The following is an 18,438-nucleotide window of genomic DNA, read 5'->3' as shown; positions in this document are numbered from 1 at the left end:
AACAATATGAGAGGAAAAAAGGTATACAGGCAATGAATATAAGTGGCATCTACAGCAAGAACAACAGTAAATGGTATGAAAGTCCAGAGCTCAAATAACAGAAACCAGGTAATGCTTGATGGAAACATGATTATTGACTGTAGGAATAGGCAATAAGCATACCTAATAAAACCTAAAGACCTAAATTAAAATTTTTACCTTACATAAAAAGTAGACACCCCTTTTATAAAAGGTAATAATTACCTTGTGATAATAAGGTGTTGGGGGAGTTCCAGTAAATAGATAGACAGCAGGGATTGACCTTGGGCTGTTCTCTAAACTGTGTTTTAAGCACAGTATTTGTTGTAACATTGTAACAAGTGCATGATTAAAGGTTTTAGGAACACGGGTGGTATATATATATATATATATATATGCACATACATACATACATATTATTGAGATTTAAATTATTTATTTAAAATAAAAACATTTAAAAAAAACATTTATATTTTGTACCCACCTCCACTTAATAAGATACACGTCTTTGTTACTACAACAACATCAGTGGCCAAACCCACTTCTGCCCCATACCCTTTTGCTATACTAAACTTCTCTACTCAGGTATTAAACTTGGATCATCATACTTTCTCTTTCAAAAACACATGTGCAGCACAGACCACTGACTATTACATTTAATCAAAATATAAAATGTTGCCACTGTATATATTCCTTCTACGTGAGAGAGTGAGGTTGGTCAAAGATAGATAAATACCTCTAAGGGACTAACATATAGGAGGATACCTACTTTGCTTTTAGCACAGTTATCCTTTAAATAATCTGTATAATCGTTCTCCTTCCCAAGTCTTATATTTACCTGCCCCTCCAAGATATTCACATTGCTGAGCTCCATACTGCCTTTTCACAGAAGTCTTATGGCCCAGCCCAAATAAGAAATCTTAATTTATATCTATAGAAAGGTCTACCTCTGCTGGAATAAATAATGACCTTTCCATAGGAAATGCAAGAGGTTCAGAGCGAGGCCTTGTGCTTAGAGAATTTTTGTTTGTGTAATCGGAATGCACCAGTGTCCAGCACAAAATCTATCATTGAGATAAATATAAATCCTTAATACAAATTCCTGCACTATTTGGTCTTGTTCCCATTTTGTGCGATATGTAAGGACATCAGGCATTGCATAGAGAACAATGTCTAAGGTTCCCACTTGTGTGCTAGGCCTTTTACATTACATTTTGTCAAAGCATTTCTGTCTATTGCAATGAATAGGGTCAGCATCCCCATAAACAGCCAACACAAGTAATAGGCTTAGATTGGTTTGAACTATTCCTCTTCTAAAAGACTAAAAACTGACCCATGACATGCATGCAAGGATAAAGCCTATTTACTTAGTATTTTTTTTTTTTTTAGAAAGAGAATGCCTGAGAGAAATTATCAAGTCTTAGATCTTAGAGTCTAGCTTTAACAGAGCTAATGGTCTTCACTCCCAGTGACCAGTTGCTTTACACTACACTGTCAAATCACAGGCTTAATTTAAAATAAAGATAATTTATTCTATTTTTTGTAAAAATGTACATAGTAAAAATATAAAACAATACACAATATATAATATTTCGTATCATTGCATAGATAGAAATAACTACAACAGACTTGAATGAAGCATTACCATCAGTAAAGATAGATGATTACTATCAGTATGATGCAAATGAGCAGAGCTACAGAGCTTATAGAGCAAGTTTAAAAAATAATTTCCAATTGCAAATTTTAGTGAATGGAGTACTGACAGGCAGCAGCAGCAACAGCAGGAGGAGGCGGTGGGCTCTGAGATAGAGCGTGGACTGCATTGGTAACTGGCACTGGGTGTAGTACATCATCAATGCCACCCAGAAGTGTACACTTTTAGTGAGTAGAGTACTGACAGGGGGCAGCAGCAGGTGGAGGCGGTGGGCCCAGAGACGGAGCATGGACCGCATCGGTAACTGGCATCTAGAGCTGGGTGTAGTGCATCATCAATGCCACCCAGACGTGTGTAATACAATTTTAGTGAATCGAGTACTGACAGGCGGCAGAAGCAGCAGCAGGAGGAGATGGTGGGCCCTGAGATGGAGCGGGGACCCCATTGGTAACTGGCATCTAGAGCTGGGTGTAGTGCATCGTCAATGCCTCCCAGAAGTGTGTAATATAAATATCTGAAATTTGTGAAGGGCTAGACCACAGACTCAGCAGACTCAGCCACAGACTCAGCAGAGAAGCAGTGTGGGTTCACAGAAGCATCTTGGTTGGCCAGTGAGTCCTTGATCAGTCAATCAGTGACATCTGCAGTAGGGATATGATAGTTGTTAGTAACCAACCTTTCGTTCATTTTCAAAAAGGTAAGGCGATTGACATTTTCCGGTGACAGACCCGGTCGGTTGTCCATGACCACTCAGCCAGCGACACTGAAGGTTCTTTCAGACAGAACACTGGATGCTGGGCACAAAAGAAGCTGATGGTATACTGTGACAACTGCGGGCAGATTTCAAGCATGTTGACACAAAAATTAATGGCCTCACTACTGTCAGGACAGGCATCCTCCTCATAACTGCTGTCGTCAACACCACTACCAGCACCAGCAGCCAGAAAAGGCTGCATCAGGTTTCGTCAGGCATCCAGAAAATCCCCCAGCCTTGGCCTAGACTTTTGGAAGTGTGTAACCCGCTGCTGTCACTACTACTACTACAGGTAGATACGTTGGAGGTAGTGTCCGCCTGAGCTCCCTGTGTGGAATGTGGTGCGCGGAACTCCTCACACAGCCGGTCACAAAGTATTCTGCTCAGGCGGGCCACCTTTTCTTTCGTTTGTGCCGGGCTGGGTAGAAACTGTGACATTTTGTCCTTGTAGTAGTGATCCAGAAGGGTGACCAGTCAGTAACCATCCCACTTTTTGATGCTTTTTAGAGTAGGACAGACATTTTTCTGGAGCAAACTGGCTTTTTTTTGGTAAATAGCAAGAGGTATCAGACTAAACAATCTGTATGTTTTTTTTAGAGTAGGACAGAAATTTTTCTGTAGCAAACTGGCGTCTTTGGTAAATAGCAAGAGGTATCAAAGACTGAAATATCTGTATTATTTTTTTTATAGTAGCACAGAACTTTTTCTGTAGCAAACTGGCTTCTTTGGTAAGTAGCAAGAGGTATCAGACTGAAAGATCTGTATTTTTTTAGAGTAGGACAGAAATTTTTCCAGAGCACACTGGCTTTTTTGGTAAATAGCAAGAGGTATCAGACTAAAATATCTGTATTTTTTTTGAGTAGAACAGAAATTTTTCTTATCTAACTGGCTTATTTGGTACATAGGAACAGGTAGCTGCAATATCTGTATATATACAGATATACAGAAAGCTCCTAACCTGTCCCTGTCACAATCCACGTCTGTCCCTGCTTCTATCCTTCACCCAGAACAGAAGATGTAGTGACTAACCCCTCCCTCCTTCCCTGTATATATGCCTGTGCTAAGATCTCTCCTGATTGGGTTGCTGGGCCTTGCTGTTCATCCTGGGAGCCAATGATTCACTCCCAGCCAGTTTCGATGCCCGCCGGAAATAGTGGCCGTTAACGCCCTCTGCTTTTTCCCTTGTTCGTTCAGCAAGAACACAACCTCATTCGCCGCGAGATCAAACTTACAAATCTCACTCGCTCATCCCTAGCTGCAATGGATTGTTTGCAACTAGTATTGGATATGATTCATGGGTATCCCAACTGAAGTGTAAGGGAGTCAAGATATATATGAATTGTTCCATAGCTTTGAAAAAAATAATTTGCAAAGGGTTTATTAGTGCCAAGTCCCATTAGATAGTGGTCAGTATAGAATATAGGGAAGGATGTGTATAACCTTTCAAATCAGAAAATAAATAATATTTTGCAATGTTGCCATGGTTGGCACAGAAAAAACATCCAATCGCCCTGCTATATAAAACATTCAATACACCTGCTTGTTTAACACCAAATTCCATCTATACAGAAGCACATAGTTTCCTAACAGATACTTGCAGGCCTGTTCGGTATGACAATTCATGTCTATCACTAAACAAGAAACAGGATCCTGCTCTGCCTCAGGACAGTTTCAGTCTTATAATCTGTGAAGAATCTTGTGCCTTCAGTGGTCCAGGGTCAAGGGTGTGTGTTTAAATGTTGGAATTTCCAACGAGAGCATGATAATGACAAACCTGAGGCAAGAACAATTTTAAAACAAGTGACGTTTGAGCTAGCTGTAGAATTCCACATGGTTGTTCCTTTGAGCATTTCTAAATATTTTTACATCAGATTCTGTGCTCAAACAATTTTCAATATTGATTGGAGTTCTGATTATCTCTGCATGACCATAAAGTCATAAAAAGGCCAAGGTATTTTAACTTGCTGAGTTATGTTATTATCTCACACTAGAAAGTTTCTATATGCTTTCCATGTCAGTATAAAGATAGCACACAGTTTTGTGAAGGAGCTGGGTTTCTCAGATGACATTGCAGTCTGCAATAGCCATACTTGGGTGGGATGATTTAAACTTTTACAACAGGGTGTGTAAAAAATGAAAATGTTACTAAAATGACAACCTAGGAACATTTTAGAGATGGTATCAGTGTCTGCAAGATGAAGTTGAGATTCTTTACATTCTTTTGTTCTACCTCGAAAAACAGGATCGACAGTCAATAGGGTATATTCATACATTTTTTGTTGGTCATTTCAAATATGTTTTCATTTAGTTTGGTTAGTTTTCCATGTCAGATCTACAGATTACTCCTTGATCCTTTCTTTGGTTTTGTCCTTCAGTTTCACTCATTGAAACTTCTTAAATCGGATTTACTTGTATTTGCTCTAGAGGTCTCCTGGATCCTATGTGATATTCGGTGATGCATAAAGTGACCCACGGTGGATTATCCCAGCACTGGCAGAAGTTTTTCTTAAGATTCTAGCTTTGTAAGAATCTTCACTAAAAGCATTTCTGGACTTACACACCATTCATCCAATTTTCCACTTTTTTTTATATTACATGTCCATAAATTGACTGCCTTTGGCATTGTGAGTCCAATTTAAATCACTATCTATACCATATAAAGCTCCTAAAAACAGAACATAGGGTTATCATAAAATACAATTTCAAATCACTCCCTGAAACTTACTTTTGACACAAGTTAAAATGAAACGGAGAATCAGACATTCCCTAGTGGGAATCTTCCAGGTCCATGTGTTTTAAAAAAAAGTAATTGATTACCACTAGGGATTGTTTACGGGAATGTCAGATTCCCTGTTTTTAAATAAATTATTTTAAATATTTACTGTGTACTTAACTTTCATCCATACTACATTGGTTACATACTACATACTACAAATTAATTGTACTTATATACAGATGTTAAAATGATAAGGTAAATCACATAACCTGCATTCACCAGATTTATGCAATAACAAGATTGTCCTGGATAAAGATGGCGTCAGTCCCAAAAAAGGATTATTTGCAAAGTATAGTATTAGATGTTCACATGGGAAAAGTTGTATTGTTGGTACTTTAATACATGCTAACATCATACAGTCATTTCATTGGTGCTAATGGCTTCTTTACCATATTGTTTGTAAAATTAGATCACATAATTGTATTATTTTTATGTTTATCCTTTTACTCCACTCCACAATCTTTTGTAGCAAATGTGTAATATTCTATTTTTTTGCAGCTTCTGTCAGCCAGGAAATAAACACCACTGAGTTGAATAACAAGTAATTTTACAGCTTGCCAATCTAAGGGCCTTGAAGTCATCAAAGGTCATGTGAAGCTGTATATTAGGCAAGTACTGTATAGTAAGTAAGTACTGTATAGTAGACAACACAAATGCAAGTGGATGGGGACTTGAATATATAAGTGTTTTTATTATCCCAAAGTAGCAACCATTTTCATTCCTTTCTTCTACATCTTCAAATCACAACAAATTAGCAGATGAAAATGGGGCTACAACTACAATACATGTCAGGAGTAATAACAGTTATTCATTACAATCCATGAAACAAGACAAAAATATTGCTTTGTCTTGATATAAATCCTTATTACATAAATGCAATCCTCTATGGTAGATTTTTATGCATTATCTTGGAAAATATCAGTTGTTAGACAACAATAAGTACACAGAGATCTGCTTATCTCGAGTCGCATTAAGATACTTAAGGATGAGTAAACTTTACAGCAATACTAAATTCTGCAATCCAAAATTATCAGCAAGCGGGTTCTTTTTACAGAAGACCCTTCTGCAAAAAAAGAGAACATTTTTCCTGCCTGTTCACAATTATTTTTTTAAATACACTTAATGTATGTTTGAAAACGCAGCAGGTATCGTACATCCTTTCTGAAATAAAGGACGTGCCTGGTCGCAAATATTTTATTTATTTAAAGTTATCCTGACTTGTCCATATGATCTTTTTCTAAAATATTGGTATTAAATATCAACAACATTTTAGGCACAATATTAAAATTATTTCAATCAAAACAAACATTTCACTTTAAATATCTGCTACCAGATATTTCCCTCTTACAAATAAAAATGAATATAAGAACAAACTTTTTTTAATGCTTTTTTATATCCATGTTAATGGTGCAAATTATAAAAACTGTCTATGTAACAACATTGTTATATTGTATTTATCAGTGAGATCACTATGAGTTTTCCAGAAGCACATAACATGAGTTTGGTGTAAAATTATCAGCCATTATCAACATTTTTTTATGTTATAGATCAAGGGAGTCCCTTTACTTTATTCAATTTTTCTTGTCACAAATACCATTGGAGTTAACCTAATTCATTAGATTTCTCAACTCAACCCCCTAGCATGGTGTTTCTCTACCTTTTTAACACTGGGGAACCCCTTAAAATAATGTTCAAGTCTTCAGGGACAAACTGCTCAAGAAACCCCTAGGAACTTCTGGAGGAATCGTGGTTGAGAAACGTTGCTCTAGCATATATGCTACATGAGATATGCACTACAGATTGTTAGGTTTTCTGTAATCTTCCCGTGTTCCATGATCAGTTAACATTTAAATATTCCTCACTAATAAGAAGTTTTACTGGCAGAAAACGTGATCAGAGCACCTCTGAATAGCAACCTAGAATTTGCGTAGTTTCCCAAATAGATTTTGAGTTTGGTATCAAAGCAATTTTACACATAGAAGATAGTACACAATTCCAACACTGTTTCTGACTCCAAAGAGAAGAAATATTCATCTTGCATTACTCAACAAAGGTATGTGTGACTAGAATTTCAGCTTTTACCGCAACTACAGCTTTTACACAAGCCATAGTAGTTAGGTATAATATTAAAATATTTTTAAAAGGTTAGAGTAGTACAGAAAAGGTCACATTCCAAACTAAATGGGCACTAATTAAAAAGTAAATAAGCACATATCCTATATAGCAAGGATCTCCAAGTGACCTCAAGATTTCCAAAACTTAAAACTAGAGATAAGTAAATTTCTCAAAAATTTTCCGAAAAGATTTGCTTCGATCCGAATTTATTCACGGAAAATCACGTGGGCAGTCACTGGGCCAAAACTGACCAAATAACTCAAGTATGAACTCAGCCTTACAGGTCCATGTTAGTGTCAAGAAGAGGCGCATTCCTTTTATACCCTCATCAGCTGATTCCACATAGATGTCTTCAGAACCTGTTCTATTAACCGCTTATACAAGTAGAGCCCCCCCGACAGAGTGGAGAAGGTGACTGAGGTGGCGGCAGCAGCAGCATCAGGCGGAGGCCACAGAATGGCACAATGACAGAGTGTGGAGGTGGCAGCAGAATCAGGAGGCCACAGAGTGGCAAAATGACCGAGTGTGGATTTGGCAACAGCATCAGGAGGCTACAGAGTGGCACAATGACAGAGCCTGGAGGTGGCGGCAGCATCAGAACGCTACAGAGTGGCACAATGACAGAGTCTGGAGGTGGCGGCAGCATCAGAAATTTCAGTATGAATACAGACCGTGAAAGTGGAGCCTCTTGATCCTTGTAACTTTTGGGTTCGAAGCAGGAGGTGTCAGAAAATTTACCACAGGGATAACAGGCCACAGAGTGGCACAATGACAGAGTCTGGAGGTGGCGACTGCATCAGGAGGCTACAGAGTGGCACAATAACAGAGTCTGGAGGTGCCGGTTGGATCAGGAGGCTACAGAGTGGCACAATGACAGAGTCTGGAGGTGGCAGCAGCAGCAAAATCAAGAGGAGGCCACAAAGGTGGCGGCAGCAGCAGCATTAGGGGGAGACCACAGAGTAGCACAATGACAGGGTCTGGAGTTGGCGACAGCATCAGGAGGCCACAGAGTTGTACAATGACATAGTGTGGAGGTGGCGACAGCATCAGGGGACCACAGAGTGGCAAGGTGACATAGTGTGGAGACGGCAGCAGCAGCATCAGGAGCCTCTTCAAAGAGCCTGAACAAACGGCAGGTGTCACGCATGAGCTGCCACTGGCTGACATCGAAGTTACACATGGGAGTACTCCTATCCGCTTGTACCATCAAGAATTCATTGACAGCCTTTCTCTGTTCCTATAGGCAGTCTCCCATGTGTCACTTCGATGTCAGCCAGTGACATCACAGGGCTGGCTGGCTGCTGATTGGCTGCATGCATGGCATTATGGGTCATCCCACCTTCCCAGAGTTCCTTGCCCCTATCCTCACACGTGTATCCGCCATTTTAGGAAAAATTGCGATTTGTTACCACGAATCGCAAGGAAATTCGGATTCGTTGTGAATCAAATTTTTCCTGCAATTCGGATCGAATTCCACTTTGTCAGCTTCGATTCGCTCATCTCTACTTAAAACATGAATTTATGTAACTACTGAACAAGGTAATATAGTCATTGACTCTGCACCATAATCTCCTGCCTCATGCAACTTAGTACTGGATTATCATGGTGATGGACAACCTTACTGGCTGTTAGTGATCTACAGAAACCCATGGGCATAGAGTCCTGGTTAGTATTGTCATCCCAGACTGCCTAAAGTTGCAGGGGTCTAGAACAGCCTTTCCCGACTTTTTTAACATGGGGGATCCTTGAAATAACTTTCAGGTCGTAGGGAATCCCTAATATAATTACTATATTCACAGCTCACAGTATATTGATGTGGTGACATTGCTGGCCAATAGATCATTGTGTCACTTAAATGGATTGAGAAGCATAAATTGCTTATGTCTCAAGGAACCCCTCCCTAGCATCCTCTAGAGTAGCAGTCGCCAACCTTTCTGACCTCACGGACCACTAAATTCATAATTTTAAATCCCCTGGACCATTATTATGAATTTTTTTAAAAAGATGACTACATTTGAAAAATAATGATCTTCCTAATGGTGCCTGACAAGGACTGTGGAGGCTCCGATTCATTGATCAGCTCATGGTTAAGGGAAGTATTACTATTGTTACTATTATCATTAGTAGCATTATCTTTTTCTCACATATTATGTGTTTTTTTGCATTTGAATCCAAAGATCAAACTAGAAATGATAGTTATGAAAGTCAAACTATTTGATGCCATTCAATATAACAGTTAAAGAAAATACAAAGTTAAGGTAAAAAAAAAGGGTGCAGCACTGCCCCCTAATTCTCGATCGCGTAGGCGCAAAGCCTCCCGGGATTCGTCACACATCTCGGGAGGCTCTTGGGTGCTCCTTCTGCGCATGCCTAAGCATCTGGGAAGCATGCACGAGCATGCGCAGAAGAAGCCTTTTCGTGAAAATAGAAAACATTTTTTCCAACCTACATCACCCAATCTCATGCCTGCGTGCTGGCTCAAAGACTGATGCCAGGACAACGCGGGACCCAAAGACACCTTTGGATGGATTTGACTGCCCTGCGGGAGGTAAGTGGTAAAAGTAAGTGGATTTTTTTTGTTTTAGTCACTTTTCAGTTTAGTTCCTCTTTAATGCTCACTGTTTGAGCAGTGTGTGCTTCTGTATGTAATGGGTTACCAAAAACTGAATGATCCATCTGACATTGGCATAGCTGAAACACTTGCTGAATGCCCGGGTTGGATACATTTTTCAGTATCCTACTCATTTATTGTAACTGAAATAAATGAATTATATCTTAAATATGCTTTATTACATTCATGTTATCTAAAGGACGTTACAACTACTGGTAATTTAAGAATTGCTACCAATAACGGGCAATGTTTACGAACCTTCACTGAAGATAACTATTGCTTGTAAAGGACAAACAGAAATTTAATGATGGTCACAACACAAAAAGACATTTAGGTAAATTGTTTAATATGGTGTTTATTTGGCAGTCTCCATAAACAAGCCAGTTTACAGAGAACCTTTTTTATAAATTTGCAATACTAACTTAAATGGATGTAAAAGTAAGGTATGCGATCATGCTTGATTTTTTTCTCAAACATAAAGCAACTGAATAATTTAAAATGTATAAAATGTGATTTCTTTCTTTCATTTTACCAAATCTATCCACCCCTACAAGACACTCATTAAAACAGGAGGGAAATTGAGGATTAGATTACTATTGAGAAAACATTGTTAAATGTTTACATTTTTTAAATACTTCATAAAACCTGTGCTACAAGTTTACAAGGAATGGGGGTAAAGACAATGGGTGGGTGGTGTGTCAAGTTGGGTGGGGTATAATATAGAGTTTCTGTGAACCTGGATAACTGGGAAAAAGTCAATGTGGTTGATTTACTAAATGCATATAGGCTCCTCCCTGCAAAGTAAACTATCACTTGGCAAGCCAATTTTAGTCTAGGTAATGAATTGAAGCGTTGCAGTCACTATCCTTAATTATGTAAGCAAAATTATTTTTTCTGCATTACCTTTGAAAACCCACCAACAATTAAAATATATTCTGACGTGGTCCGATGTCACTCAAACTTCTGCATGATTACGCCATACTTGAAGCCTGGATGACATAAACCCTTTATCTTGTACAAATGTGTATTGGTTTTTATATATAAGGTTGCTTAGGGTCATGTGAGATGTCATTTACAGTAGAAGCAGTTATGTCAACTCATGCTGAATAATCATAGTATATAGAAGGCTGTTTTTGTCCAACTCCAGTCCTCAGGATCAACACAATTTTAGGTATCTGTCCAACAAACAATATAGTAGGGTGCAGCATACAAAGATTTAGAACAAGCTCTGTTTATATAAAAATTCTGTCTTGCATTCAACTTTCGATAACTGGGTTACCAATTTAGTATAGGACAATAGTAGGTGGAATACGCAGGCTTTTCCAGGAATCTTCTACAGCTCCTTTTAGCATCAGCAGACACTAACACAGCAACCACTGCAGCAATGCAACCACAAAACAGGATTGTTGTATCTCTATTCCAGCATTCTGACTTTAGGTTTTAGAATTTCAGCCATTTTACACATTTTTAACAGCCATTTTTGGCTGTTAAGAAGCATAGGCCTGTAACGGGTGTGGTAGAATAAAACACCTGATGGCAAATTTAGGGGATATTTGGCATCATATACCTCAGCTTTCCCTGGGAAAGGGATTAAAGAGCCTGGATAAGGCCATGCCTAATTGTGTCACTACAGAATTGCAGCTCTTTATTTGGGATCCAGGCCCTTTTTCTCTTTCCCAGGCCAGGAATTGAGGATGCATCTACATCACCTGGGTATTGATTATAAAAGTGAACCAGGTCTTTGAAATTTAGGGAGTTGCAGTCTGAGCCCAGGTGTGGACAAACCCCACTTGGCCTTAGGAGGTTACTAGCCCCATCTCAGCACTTGGCTGCCTACAGAACTTGGCAAGGATTCCTGGGGGACAGGGACTATTGGAGGACCAGGGCCCCACAATGGCCAGACCCAAGAATCAGGAACAAAATCCTAGTTGAAGCATTTTTAGACCCAGGGTGTAACACAACAAGAATGAAAAGTCCAAGGAAGGGACTAAATACTTATACAAGCATAACCCTTAATGATGGGTCAACTTTAATACCTTTCTATAATCAATGAACTCCATAAATGCAGTTTTACCTGTAAAACGAGTGAAACAAGGAAGTGAATGTTTCTATAACTTGCTATGTCTGGACATCAGAGGAATTGTGAAAACCGCTTACACAAAAGCCACGCCTGCCTTTACAAGCATTACAAGTTTTTGGTAAACCTGATTAGTTTATACGTGAAGACTTGTGGAGTAACAGTACAGGTGCCCTATCATTGCACATAACCATTATTTGAAGTGGAATACAAACAAGGACATGACTCGCAGGCACTATTCTAGTCATTCAAAAAGGTAAGATGATAACATATTGATGTGAATTTCCTATGTATGATTATTAACTTTCTGACATTTAGGGCTCTATTTATAAAAGCAAAACATTGCCTGGTGGAGAATCTATTACTTCCATTGAAACACACGGACCGAGGAGAATCTCCACTAGGAAATGTTTCAGTGAACGTCAGATTCCCTGCTTCATAAATTGAGCCTTTAGTTTAAAAAAGTGTCAAATACTGCAAATACCAGTGGATTCAGTGCGTTGCCATAATGGCAAAATTACCAATTATGCAAACTTGGGATTCATTTTCCTGCCATATATTACACAGCATGAATCAATTGACATATTTTTCCAACAAATGTATTTCATTAACCAGCATATATACTTTTTTTATAAATTCATTTTACACTTTTTTCCTCAATTTATAAACAAATACATATTTTATCTAAAGACACATTTATTTTCAGCAAATTCACTTAATCAGGATCAGAGCAAATACTAAAAATGTGTCTAAAGTCAATATATTGCAAGGGCATGCAGTGGACAACTGGTATTTCCTTTAGGGCTTCGTATGAATTATTGATTTCAAAAGGTTTGGAGTATATTTGAGCAGATCTTCTGCCAATTTTGGCAATTAATTGATTTTTGAATCAGCAATTGAACGGTCCCAAAACACTGAATACAGACCTGTGCAACATTCTACCCATCCAAGAGAATCAGAAAGTGATCATTCGGATGGGGAAAGATTGTTTGTTCACATGATGCAACATATGTACTTGTTATCAGGATTTACCAACACATTTAATCACTTCACAGCTGGTCAAAGAGCAAAAAAAAAAAAATCCGTTAGTACTTATCAGTTGGAAGAACATTTTGCCTCTGATTCAATTCAGATCTGATCCAAATATCTGCTGCTGTACACAGCCTTAGTGATTTTCCTGTTTTGGTGGCAGGAATCAGATTCAAGATGGAATTTATGACTTTCTCCATTCTATATCAAAAGGGAAACATTGCCCTGATATTGACACCTTTCATCCTGAAGCAAGGAGCAGGATGAGGGAATTCTATCACATGTGTGCTATTTGTTTAATTTCCACAGATCATGTCTAGTTTTGCTAGATATTCATGTCCCAAAAAAACATTTGTATGGCAAGATGCTCGTAAAAACCTGGCTTGGGGGTATTTGTCAGGCGAAAGTCTTCAAAAACTTGTTGAGCTATCCGCCTCCTAAAAAAGTAGTTAGTAGTTTTCAGCAACTTTGTGTTAGCTGTGTGTATTATTGTGTTTTTTAACAATCAAATGATTACAATTCACTTAAAGGTTCTAATGAATAACAAGTCACTTAAGGTTTTTGTAGTACAAATTTAATTTCCCTTACATCTATTGAAGTTTGTAAATGGTATTTTAGAAATATGCTTCTTATCTGCTTTTATTATCCCCCATAAAATTTTATTAGAGATTGGTTTCGTTTATAAACCACTAATAAAATGAGTACCTTGTATGTGACCCTTACAAAACAGTGCATATGTGGTGTATGCAATTTTGATCTTCTGTGCTAGTAACAGGTAAGAAGCATATGAAACGTAACTACCGTAATCTGAAATGGATCAAATTTAGATATTTATTTTTTAAAAGTTAAGTTTAATAAGATCACTAGAAATGGTTACCTATAGCCTATTTTAGGAAATCTGGGGACAGATTTAATCTATTTTTTTGATTGGTTCACCTCTAATCCTGCTGTAGGAGGTTATACTGGTAGTATTTCGGTTGTTGGTGGTGGTGCAATTACTTAATTAGTTAACCAGAGGCATCAGGAAGGGGTGCCTAAATTGATCACTGATTCATTTTTTATAGAATGTCATTTGCTCCACACCGGTTGCAGACAGTGTAGTACTTTTAGTGACAATTCCTCCTGCCACAATGAACTTACTTACAGGATACTTGTGGGTGGACAATACAGCACCTGATACTTGGACAATTCTTGACAAATGTTTAATTCATGGGGGAGGTGAATGTATATGCCTGGAAATAATTGTAATGATTTCAGTTGGGTAACAGCCACACTGTTCCCAAATACTTTTTACAAATTACTTTCTTTCCCAGCACTTTTCCAAAAGCAGGGTTTCCTTTCACAATTCACAACACCTTTCTCCACACACACGCACAGATTTTCTGCTCATTAATGGCCAGCCTAAAGTGGATCTCCAGTCACTATTTCTAGTTTTTCGGTAGAGCAAGTAAAAGACAGAATTCCACTTAGCTGGTAGACCTTTCCCTCTCACCTGGCAACAAAACAGCTTTAGTAAGGCCATGTCCCTCTATTAGCATTGGCACTGCAGATGTAGAGAATGGTAAAGCAGGGGTTCCTGCGTCACAATAAACTCATTCTATGGTTTTGGAGTCTGACTGTACTCTTCCAGCAGATAAATGTGGATAAGAGGCTGTAGGTAGTAGGATTGGTAGGAACGTAGGTGGTAGGCTTGGAATTAAAATGTTCTGGCAGCAAACAGTGGTCATGAGGAGGATCTCTATGGACTCTGTAATAGTGCCCACTCCCAATTGTTATGCAACTGTGGCTTATGTATTGCTTCCATTCTATTATTTTGAGAAGGGATACTCAGAGGAATGTGTTCAGGTCTGCCTGTGCCTTGGAGGAAGCCATATCAAACTGTTTGTTCTGCCTAACAGTATATGACTGTTGAGAGACAGCGATAGTCTATGTATGAACGGACTGAGAATTAGTCTGTGGTTGTAAAGACTGAAAGTTTGACCTACAAACTGAAAGAACCAGTCTAGCAGATAGGCTAGGAACTGAGCAGATTTATTTTGAATGCTGTCCTTAGATGAACTTCCCAGCCCATTTAAGTATTATACACATTACCAGTGTGTGTTGGCTTATTATTATATTGAACAATCTATTTTTGTTTCAACTTTAGAAAGATGGCCTCAAAATCAAACTTTGGCATAATGCAGAATTAATAGTAAACACGATGGATATAGGCTTCTCAGACCCTGAGGCTAAGTCTGCACAGACATTCATTTTAAACACTTATAATTGCTGGACTTCACACAACTATGAAGAGAATGGAGGCTCTCTTGGACTCTCAGTGAAGTGTAGTGACAGGCCTGGCCAGCAGCAGTTGGAGGCAACAGTAAATAGGACTGCAGTAGTATTGGTAATAGACATTGGCCTTAATTTACTAAAGTGTTAACAGAATGTGATATCACTCTGCAAAGAATAGTTTACTTAAATGTGATGAAAATTCACTTTGCAAAGAATACCCAATCCCAATATTATTTACCTAAATACTTTGCCATTTACCTGTCCTCTTCTGAATCACGTGAGAAGGGGGAAGCCCAAGGCTGCATCCATTCTGTAAAGTGCATCCTTAAAGCAGAAGTAAACTAAAAAATAAACTCAGCTCTGTCCTGGAATCCTCCTCCGTCCCGGTGCAGAGGAAGTGCCAGGCACAGAAATCTTCTTGGCCCTTCTTTCACATTCTGCCCACGTTACCCCATCTAGCACTGCGCAGGCGCAAAACACAGGTGCCAATCTCACTCACTGCGCATGCTAGAGATCAGCATTTTCTTTTTTCCATTGAAGAAAAAGCTCCTTCTGTGAATGCCCAAGATCAGACATGCACAGAAGGAGCAGCCAGAAGCCTCCTGGAATACATGACAAATTCTGCTTTCTGTCTTTATCGCTATGGTGATAAAGACAAAAGGGGAGGGGCTTTACCCTTTTAAAAAAAAAACAAAAAAAGAAGATAATTTTTACCTCACATTCTGGCAATGCGTCAATATCCAAAACATTAGATGGGTCGGAATTTTTCAAATCTGATCTCTGTGTCAGAATCAGAAGATTCCGAGAGTAGGGAAGGGTTTCTATTTTTTCCTGTCCTGCTGACAACATTGGCATCACTCATGAAACGAAAGAATTTTGCAGTGAGCACACTGTCACGTCATGGTTTTTCTAATCATAAATTCAAAATATAAAGAAAGAAGTGCAGATGCTGCCCCATCTTCAACTTTGCACTAATAAAACATTTTTATTGCAGGCTAAACATATCACTTTGAGGGCTATTTTAGACCTTCGGTAAACGGTAGCAGTTTACTGCACAGCACCCCAACAACAGCCCATGTTGCCCTTGTGGTTGTAGTGTATTTCTTCCAGGAATCGCATTCTTGACCCAATCGCAACCACTTGCAGATATGCACAAAAGAGTTCCCAGCTGTTCCTCTTTGGTTGAATGGAAATGCATCAACAACAAGGGCAACATGGGCAAACACATTGATCTGCAGTTCAGTTTGCCTGTTTTAGGCTCAAAGTAGCAATTTGTCCTGTATCTGGGAGCAACAAACCACACTGGTTCGGATCATGCTGATACTGCTTTACAAAGATCACCTGAAGTGAACTAATACATTGTATTGTACACATAATGGACAGTTAACTGTAATGACTTTATACAAGGTAAAATGGGAATATTTCAGGTCTTAAATAATTGGCTCAGTAGGTAAATTCAACCTCTGGGTGGCAGCCCTGTCATTGGCAACACAAAGGGGTTGATTTACTAAAGGGGTTTAGGCTTTTCACTTAGCAAATAGAATTATCACTATATCAGTAAGTTTGGTGAATAAGGAGCTCCTAAATTCAGGCATTCAATCATGTGCAAGCAAAATCCTTTTTTCTTGCACATGATTGCATATTCTTGCAAAGTGAATTATTACCACAGTCACTAAACTAAGTGAGAATTCTCTTTGCTAATAAGCAGCCTAAACTAGTTACGTAAACAATTTTCATTGATTTCAGTGTATGGCAAATGAGACCATTGTGAACAACAGATTCCTCTCACCTCCTGTTTAGTTTAGTTTAGTCATTAATAATTTAAATTTCTACTCACCAGCCACAATAGTGTCTTCTCCAGAGAGTGTTGTTTGCTGACACATATAATGTCAGATCGCTCCTCTTTTATAGAAGCCAGATAATCCCACAACACGCGTTACCTTTATGCAGATGGGGTTCTAAGGTCAGCCAATTTAATAATTCACAGCTGTGTTGCAGTTGCAAGACTCAATAGCACCGCTGAATGGGCAAAGACGAGGATGCAACTGAACACAAAGCGGTCAATTCACAAAGCTTTTATTCTTCATTTCTCTTAGGCTTTATCTACATGGACAGTATTCCCCAGCATTTAACCTGAGCGTTTAAAAGTCCATGTTTGAAATTCCTATGCATTCCAATAGGCTAATACACCAGAGCGTTTCTTTGAGGCACGTTTTTGAGTGTTATAGATAATGCTCCTTTCAGCGTTTAAAATTTTTAGTAAACTCACATAAACGCTTCTATTGAACTTAATGGGAACTTTAGCATGCGTTTACAAGAGTTTATAATTTTTTAAAAACTGCTTCTATTGAAAACAAATAGATGAGTTTACAGGGGTTTACATGAGTTATAACCCTTCATCCTCTTACAAATCCACATAAAAGTAATATGGGTTTTTACAGACATTTTTAGGTTTGCTTTTAAACGCTTGTATAAACTCACATAAACTTATTCAAAAGTAGTATGAGAGTTTATAAGAGTTAAAAAAAAAAAGTAATAGATGTAGACCCAGCCTTTTTGAGCTGAAATGCCTAGGAATGTTAACATATGTTCCTAACACATTAATGTGCACTGCCTTAACGAAGCCTATTTACATTAAATTAACTGGCTACACACTAGACAGAAAACAGACTTGCAGTAATTTAGCTGATGCAGCACGGCACAATGCCCAGCAGTGCGTTACCTGATAACGCTGCAACACATTGTTGGGCTGAGTTGCTTTATTGCTTTGGGCTTAGCTTGCATATTACTGCAATTCACATGAGTGAACCTAGTCAAAAGTCAATCATTTTGAGGGATGTCAGTAAACTATTACCCATATAAAGGGTATATTGGTCAGATATCAACAAAGTCGATCTATAACCGAATTGAAGGCCTTCTTACTTATGGCCACCTATCCCCAAGTTGCAACAGCATGGCCTGCATTCTCATGAAATTTCAGGCACTCCAGTGCAGGAGCTGGGAACCATGACTCATAAGGAATAGTGGAAGCAATAAAAGAAAGGGTCAAGATAACAATTCTTTTGTTTAAAACATTTTTTGTCTGGCTTTTTTAGTCATTTGTGTTTAGGGCGTGGAAGGCTGGAAGTGT

At 38.5% G+C, this 18,438-nt stretch overlaps 1 protein-coding gene across 1 annotated transcript in view; it reads right to left on the bottom strand.

Moving 5' to 3' along the window:
* The window catches only part of LOC140324386 (long-chain fatty acid transport protein 2-like), a 67,171-nt gene extending 49,913 nt beyond the window's left edge, over positions 1 to 17,258 (bottom strand). The window contains exon 1 of the mRNA XM_072402251.1: positions 17,146 to 17,258. The gene's annotated coding sequence lies outside the window, so the exon portion shown is untranslated. The remainder of the gene's footprint in view (positions 1 to 17,145) is intronic.
* Positions 17,259 to 18,438: the final 1,180 nt, after the last annotated feature.

Source organism: Pyxicephalus adspersus, chromosome 2, assembly GCF_032062135.1.
Source record: "Pyxicephalus adspersus chromosome 2, UCB_Pads_2.0, whole genome shotgun sequence".
NCBI lineage: Eukaryota > Metazoa > Chordata > Amphibia > Anura > Pyxicephalidae > Pyxicephalus > Pyxicephalus adspersus.
The sequence above is the reverse complement of the archived record's forward strand: the minus strand, read 5'-3'. Positions and strand labels throughout refer to the sequence as shown.